Below are 7,127 nucleotides of genomic sequence, written 5' to 3'. Positions count from 1 at the left end.
TATGGTCGTTTGTGGTTGTAGATGCCCTGCTCATGGTGAGCAGGGTTCTTTCCGTGGTTTATAATCTCACTCACTTTCTACAATGTCTTTTTCTCTCCAAATGACGTGGCAAAAAAATCGCGCCTTGAGCAACGTGCAATCTCAACAAAAGGGCATAAGCAGCAGCTTGATATCGTCATGCAACAAGGGCATACCCAGATGTTGACCATGAGGAACACTTGGAAGTCAAAGAGGGAGATTTGCAGCAACAAGCTAGAAGCTGGCATGCACCCCCTCCTATCTTATTAGGTCTGTCTCTGCTTGCCTTACAATAAGCATTGTTATATAGTGTTGAAAATTGCTTTGATTTAAAATGCAGGCATATGTTCTCATTCAGTGCAGCAAAACCCTGGTAAGATCATTTCTTCATCAATTATTAAGAATATAGCATTCAGGTCAGTCATCTTTCTTTGGACCATACGCAACAATAGTGTCATTCACTAGCCTTACATGCATACATAGTTCATGCATTTGATGTGCTAACCAACATGCATACTTCATACATGCATGTGTAATTTCCTTGTGGCATCAATGAAAGCAGGATTTTGATCTTCTATATGCTTTGCAGGCTAGCTCATTGATAAGAATGGAGTGCCTTGTTGAATCTTAATTAGCTGTGGCCAGGATGGAGCCCTACAGTCAAGAGTACTTCAAGGAGGAGCAGGTAGGTGTTATGCGGAATACCGAATCCATCTTGTTCAATGATGGCATGCAACAAAGCCAGGAGTTCTTGATTTCCTTAGAGTTCCCGCCGCCACCAGGATATTGGTGGGGAGAGCTTGCAGCCAATACAACCATCACCTCATAGACCATCATCCTCTACAAGATGTTTGGCATCGACCACCAAAAGCCCGTGCAAAAAATGGGCAACTACCTTAAGTTGCGGCAGTGTGATCATGGTGGGTGGGAGATTTACTATGGAGATGGAGGCCATCTCACTACCAGTATAGAAGCCTACATAGCATTGTCTCTTCTCCATGTCCCAAAAATAGATCCCGTTCGTCAAAAAACTTACACGTACATCATCAATCAAGGAGGTATCTCTAAAGCCTGCATCTTCACCAAGATTTTGCTAGCTTCAATAGGTATCTGTGATTGGAGAGGCATTCCTTCTCTACCTCCATGGGTTGTGCTCTTCCCTGGCTAGTTTCCCTTCAGCTTGTACAACATGCCATGCGGGGCGCGTGGGTGCGTAGTGCCTTTGATGATCATTTGCAATAAAAATCCCGTGTTTAAGCTAAAGCCAGAGGTGTCCTTTGATGAGCTTTATGCTGAGGTGAGGAAGAATGTGCGCTTTGGATTTACTTTTGGGGGGAGTTGGACTAACAAGCTCTTTGCAGGGATAGAATATACTTTCAAGGCAATGGAGAAGATGGGGCTCGTACAGTTCCAATGATGGGGTTTGAAGGAAGCAGAGAGGTGGGTGCTAAAGAGGCAAGATCATGATTCTGGAGAGTCTCTTGGTTACTATACTCCCATGGTTTAGGCGATGGTTTGCATGAAGATATGGGTCTATGATGTGACACACCCCATACTCCACATACCTCTCCCTGCTTTGGAGATGTTCTCAATAGAAAGGAAAGAACATCGTGTAATTCAATCTGCTTTATCACCTGTCTGGGATACAGCTCTTGTGGTAAGAGCTCTTGTCAAGTCCAGGCTTTTGCTAGACCATTCAGCCTTGCAAAGGGCTAGAGACTTGCTCTCTTAAGGTTCTCCCTTATTATTTTGATTTGGCAATCCATTTCTTCAAGGGTATTATTGGCTACAGGCACTGAGAGACTTGGGTTGGCCATCTCAGAGGAATGAGACAATCTTGTCCATAAAGAGCTTTAAATGGGGACATTCCCAAGCTTCTATGGTAGGAAGAATTATAATCAAATTTCACTAAGGGTAAATATTTGATCCAAAGACAAAGCTGTTGACTGCAATATGATCTCAACATATCTTCTTTGACTTGATTAACTCTTTCAATTTGTCCATCCGTCTCTGCATGATAGGCCGAGCTTAGGTTTAATTGAGTGCCTAAGGATTGAAACATTGCCTTCCAAAACTTGGAGGTAAACTAGCGTCACAATTACTAATTATCCTAGAAGGGATTCCATGTAATTTGATATATTTTTTTTACAAAAAACTGAGCAATATCAAGTGTAGTTGCAATGGTTTTGACTAGACAAGGTGAGCTACTTTGGTGAGTTTATCTCCACCATAAAAATTGAATAAAAATTTTCAGCAGTCTTGGGTAACCTTGTTACAAAATCCATACTAATGCACTCCCACTTCATTGCAGGTATGTCTAATGGTTGTAGCTTCCTAAGAATCTTATCTCTTTTAGATTTCATCTTCTGGCATATCAAACACTTCTTAACATCTTCTAGGGTATCCTTTTTCATCTTAGAATAGTAGCAATTTTGTTAAATGCACAATCAATTCTTGAAGAATAAGCATCCATCTTGAATAGAGTAGACTTTTATATATCTTCTTTGAACTTGAGCTCCAATTTCTTGAATCAATGGACCAAATTGCTCATCATCTAGAGGGCATTTTGAACTTCCTTGAGTAGGGTTGAATAAACCAACGAGATGGCAAGGGCCACTACCCCATCAACTTAGAGCATCCACAACTGATTTTCCCTGCCTAGTCTAAATTTGATATCAAAACTGAATTCTTGTAGAAATTCAACCCATCGCCTTTGTCGCATATTGAGATATGATGGGTGAAAATCCACTTGAGACTTTTGTGGTTGATAACAAGCTCAAACATCTAGCCTAAAAAATAGTGTTTCCTCTTCTTGAGGGCATGAACCAGATCTAGTAGCTCAAGGTTATGGGTTGGATAATTCTTCTCATGGATCCTGAGTCGTCGAGACTCATAAGCTATGGGATGCACTTCTTGCTATATTATTCCACCTATTCCTTGTACGCAAGCATTTACTATCACCTCAAAGGTTTTTTGAAAATATGAAAGTTTGAGAAAATGTTTACTGGCCAAGATCTCTTTCTATTTTTTGAAGGCTGTATCTCTCTTATCATACTAGATGAAGGGTTTCTCTTTCTTGGTGAGTTTTGTGAGAGGACTTGCGATTAGTGCATAGTTTTTTATAAATACTCTACACCATTCAATGAGATTAAGGAATCCCCGGAATTTTGAAACAAAACTGAGAATGGTCTGTTGGACTACAACTTCCACCTTAGCTGGGTTAAGAGAGAGACCATCCTTAGAGACTACGAATCCCAAATAGGCAACCTTCTCTACAAAGAAAGAGCATCTGCTCCGCTTGGCATAGAGTTGGGCATGGAATACATGATTTCATAATATTCTCTAGTCTTTGAATATATAAGGATGTCATCAAAGAATACTAGAAAAAAATCATCTAGCTAGGTCCTGAAGAGGTCAGGCATACGATTAAATGTGGCAGGGACATTAGCTAGGCCAAAAGGCATGACAGTGAACTCATACTGCCCAAACCTTGTATTGAAAGCTATTTTAAGAATATCTTCCTTTTTTGATCCCAATCTGGTGATAGTCCAACCTAAGATCAATCTTGGTGAAATATTGATCACCACCAAGTCGATCAAGTAGCTCATCTATACAAGGCAAGGGATACTTGTTCTTGACAATACACTAATTTAGGCCTTGAAAATCTATGCAAAGTCTAAACGTCCCATATTTCTTCTTTTGGAAGAGTAGCTCCCCAAGGAAAGACACTGGTTCTGATGAAACCTTGTTCTAAAAGTTGAGTCAACTGGTTCTTCAACTCTATGGATTCAAAATGCGGCATCTTGTAGGGCTCCTTGCTATTTGCTAGGCACCAGGAATGAGCTCAATCTTGTGCACTAGTTCCCTAGGTGGGGGAAGATTTGTCAAGTCCTCTGGAAAAATATCCTCATATTCATTTAGCCATTTAGGCACCGGTCCTTCTGATTTGGTCTCTGATTTATTGAGAGTTATAACTAAATTACTGGCCTTGGGAGCTTTCCTTGCTCTGCCTTGTACTAAGGCTTGTTCGCCCTTTGAGTTTGAAAAGAGATGATTTCTTCACTAGAATGGATGTTTGCTATATTTTTGCTCAGCCAATCCATCCCTAGGATTCCTTCAAATCGTCCCATCTTTAGGATTCAAAATCTTTGTTGGGTTGAGTGGACTTCTAGTTGAAAGGATAGATCTACCGTCTGTTCGTCTGTCAAGATGGTGGATCCAATTGCTAGAGAAACCCGTAGCTTACAGCCTGTGGGTTGGGAGGTGACTTGCAATCTTTTTACAATGCTAGGTGAAAAAAATGAATGTGAGCTACCAGAATCAATGAGAAAGGAAATCTGTTTACAATCAAACTCTCCCTTAGTCTCAAGAATGGAAAATTGTCTATTTTGACCACAGGGATCCAAGGCAGCATAGATGTGGGATTGTTCTCCTATCTCATCCTTTACTGAAATGAAGTTCACTGTCGATGTTCTAGGTAGGTTGCTAGTTTTATTTTGACCACAAAGATGAGTCGTAGGAGGGGGTCTTGCATGTGTTGGATTTCTTCCTCTTGTCCCAAGGTTTTGAATTGTCCCCCTTGATTGGGTGGATTCATAAGGTTATCATGGGGGGCCAAACTACTGGGGTCATTTCCTTTAGGGCATTCAGCCTTCTTATGATCAAACTCTAGGCACTTGTAGCAATGAATTTGCCTTCCACTTTGAGTGACTGGAAGAGCATACACACAAAAAAATTGTGGTGGCAGTTGGGGTGGGGTAGCTAGCTTTTGTATAAATGGTACTTTGGTTGCTCGTTGACAGGGCTGACGAGGGGAAGAAGTAAGTTCTCGCTTCCTATTGGTTGTAAGGCCTCCCTTAAAAAGGCCTTTATGCTTTGACTTGGCGGGCCAAATTAGAGCATCTGCGAGTGAGGTAGGTCAAAGGGACTCTGCTTTGGGAGCCAAATCTCCTCCAAGTGCAAGGACGAAGCGACTTATCTTTTGTTCCTCTGTCATGAGAGGAGCATATCATGAAACTTAAAAAATCTCCTCATAGTAAGCTTCAATAGACTTGTTTCCTAGCTTGCAAGAAAGAGCTGCACCATCCCCAAATGGATGCATCACAATTTGAAACATCCCTCTCACTTGAGATCGACACTAAGATAGGACGATTCCTGCTCTTCGATGCCAACTCAAGGGGAAGTTAACGTTCACTTTTTCTCCTATGGATCCCTTTGCTATGAAACACCTTTTCTTATCGGTTCAACTTTCCAATCAAAGTCATCAAACTAAATTTGAACATCAACCTTCTAGGGTCAACTGGTGGGAGTTCTCTAATTCACCCTTGGTTCAAGGTCACTGACACTTTTTTATTGGTTATGACCAAGCACTACCGTCAGTGTGTTCCCCTAAGATGAGTGTAATTACTAACTACACAAATCCCTAGTTCCCAAGTCCGATCCCCACTCTGTAGATCAAAATCCTTTCCTCATCTTTGGTTTAACCTAATATACAACATAAAGTTGGGTTCAACTTTTTGACCAACAAATTAACCCTCCAAAATCCACCCTCCCACCGAACCGTTTGGTAAATGCACCTTTTCCAAGGTAGTGATATGATAGTAGGAAAAATTTATTCCAAACATGTCAAACCAAGAACATATTTCAAGCATTTGAAAGCAGCATGCAAGCTGTTGCATACCCTTTCAAGGGTGAATTTATCATCAGGGTCATTCCCACTTTCTTCTTAGATTATTTTGATTCATTTTTCCTTTAGTATGACTAAAGTTATATAGTTATCTTTCAAGCAATTATATATACTTCTCCAGACATATCCCTATCCTCATCTTAGGACTCAGATATCCTGTCTCCTCGCCATGTGTGGATGCGGCACCTTTACACAATTTCCAATTCTTATTTGTCTTTATCTTGTCTGGGAAGATCTTACAAAATTACTCTTACTCTAGATTCTTTTTAGATAAATTATCCGAGAAGCAAAGAAAATGTTCGACTGCTGAGGACAATTGCGGGATAGCCCATTTAGGTTCCTAGCCTTTCCAAGGTTCCCTTTTACCAAACAATTCAAAGAGTTCCTCAATTAAATCACATCCTCCTTCCTTATCAATCCCTTTTTGGATCCATTCTCCATTTTCATCGTTAGGCCTACCTGGACTAGACCAATTTCCAGACGCATTCGTGGGTTCTTCCACCTGGCCATCCAATCTCAATTCCAGGGCATTGAATGAACCTGAGCTCAAAATATAGACCAACGATTATTATTCCTAGCTAGAAAGGACCATCCCCAGCTGCATCCCACATGTAAGCACGTGCGTCATCCTTTTTCCAAACATTTAAGATAATTTTTTTCTTCACGTAAAACTCCTGTGTTATGCTAGAGATATCCACATCCAATCTTCTCGATAAAGTTTTTAATCTTAGGTTGAAATTTATATTAGTTTCTTTGCATTATAATCCCTTAGTTCCTATTTCCTTTTAATGTCTACTCAATAAACAATGAGTCACTTGGGAGTTATGGTTTTGTCTCAACCTAAGTTTCAAGTTAACCCCGTTTTGGATGAATCCCATTGTTTTATCTGCATCATTTGCCATCCATGCGGCATCTTCATGAAAGTGATGTTCAAACAACACAGTCGTCACTTCTGTGAAGCTATCCCCTTACTCCCCCTTTTTATAGTCTCAAAGCAAACTAGAAAGTAGACAAGCTTGAAATGAACAATGTATATGCTCTCTACATTTAACTTTGCTTTGGTATGAACCATGAGTTGTAAACACGAAAGTTTAGAATGCACCAACTGCAATCTTGAGGCAAATAATCTTAAAACTTCCTTTGATTGATTATGCAAGACTCTATGATAGTTTATGCAAGAGTACTCTTGCAATGAATGGTAGTGTAAGGGCAAAAATGCAAAATTCCTAAGAGTGGACATGCTCGTGTAGAGAGAAATGCCCATGCAAGGAAGCATGAATGATTAGCTCCCTTGAAATAAGTATTGAAATTATAATGAGAAATGAGAAATTACCTATCTCCAAAAATTCCAATGCTCAGATCACCTTTGATTTATGACATTATCTCATAAGGGAAAAGAAAGAGAAGATAATGATAAGGTGAG

The 7,127-nt window shown here is 40.2% G+C and overlaps 1 pseudogene; it reads left to right on the top strand.

Moving 5' to 3' along the window:
- The first annotated feature begins 362 nt into the window (after positions 1 to 362).
- Positions 363 to 1,750, top strand: LOC147438505 (dammaradiene synthase pseudogene; annotated as a pseudogene).
- Positions 1,751 to 7,127: the final 5,377 nt, after the last annotated feature.

Source organism: Adiantum capillus-veneris, chromosome 16 (assembly GCF_014529385.1).
Source record: "Adiantum capillus-veneris isolate H3 chromosome 16, ASM1452938v2, whole genome shotgun sequence".
In the NCBI taxonomy this organism is placed as follows: domain Eukaryota; kingdom Viridiplantae; phylum Streptophyta; class Polypodiopsida; order Polypodiales; family Pteridaceae; genus Adiantum; species Adiantum capillus-veneris.
This window is presented reverse-complemented; position numbering and strand designations above follow the sequence as displayed.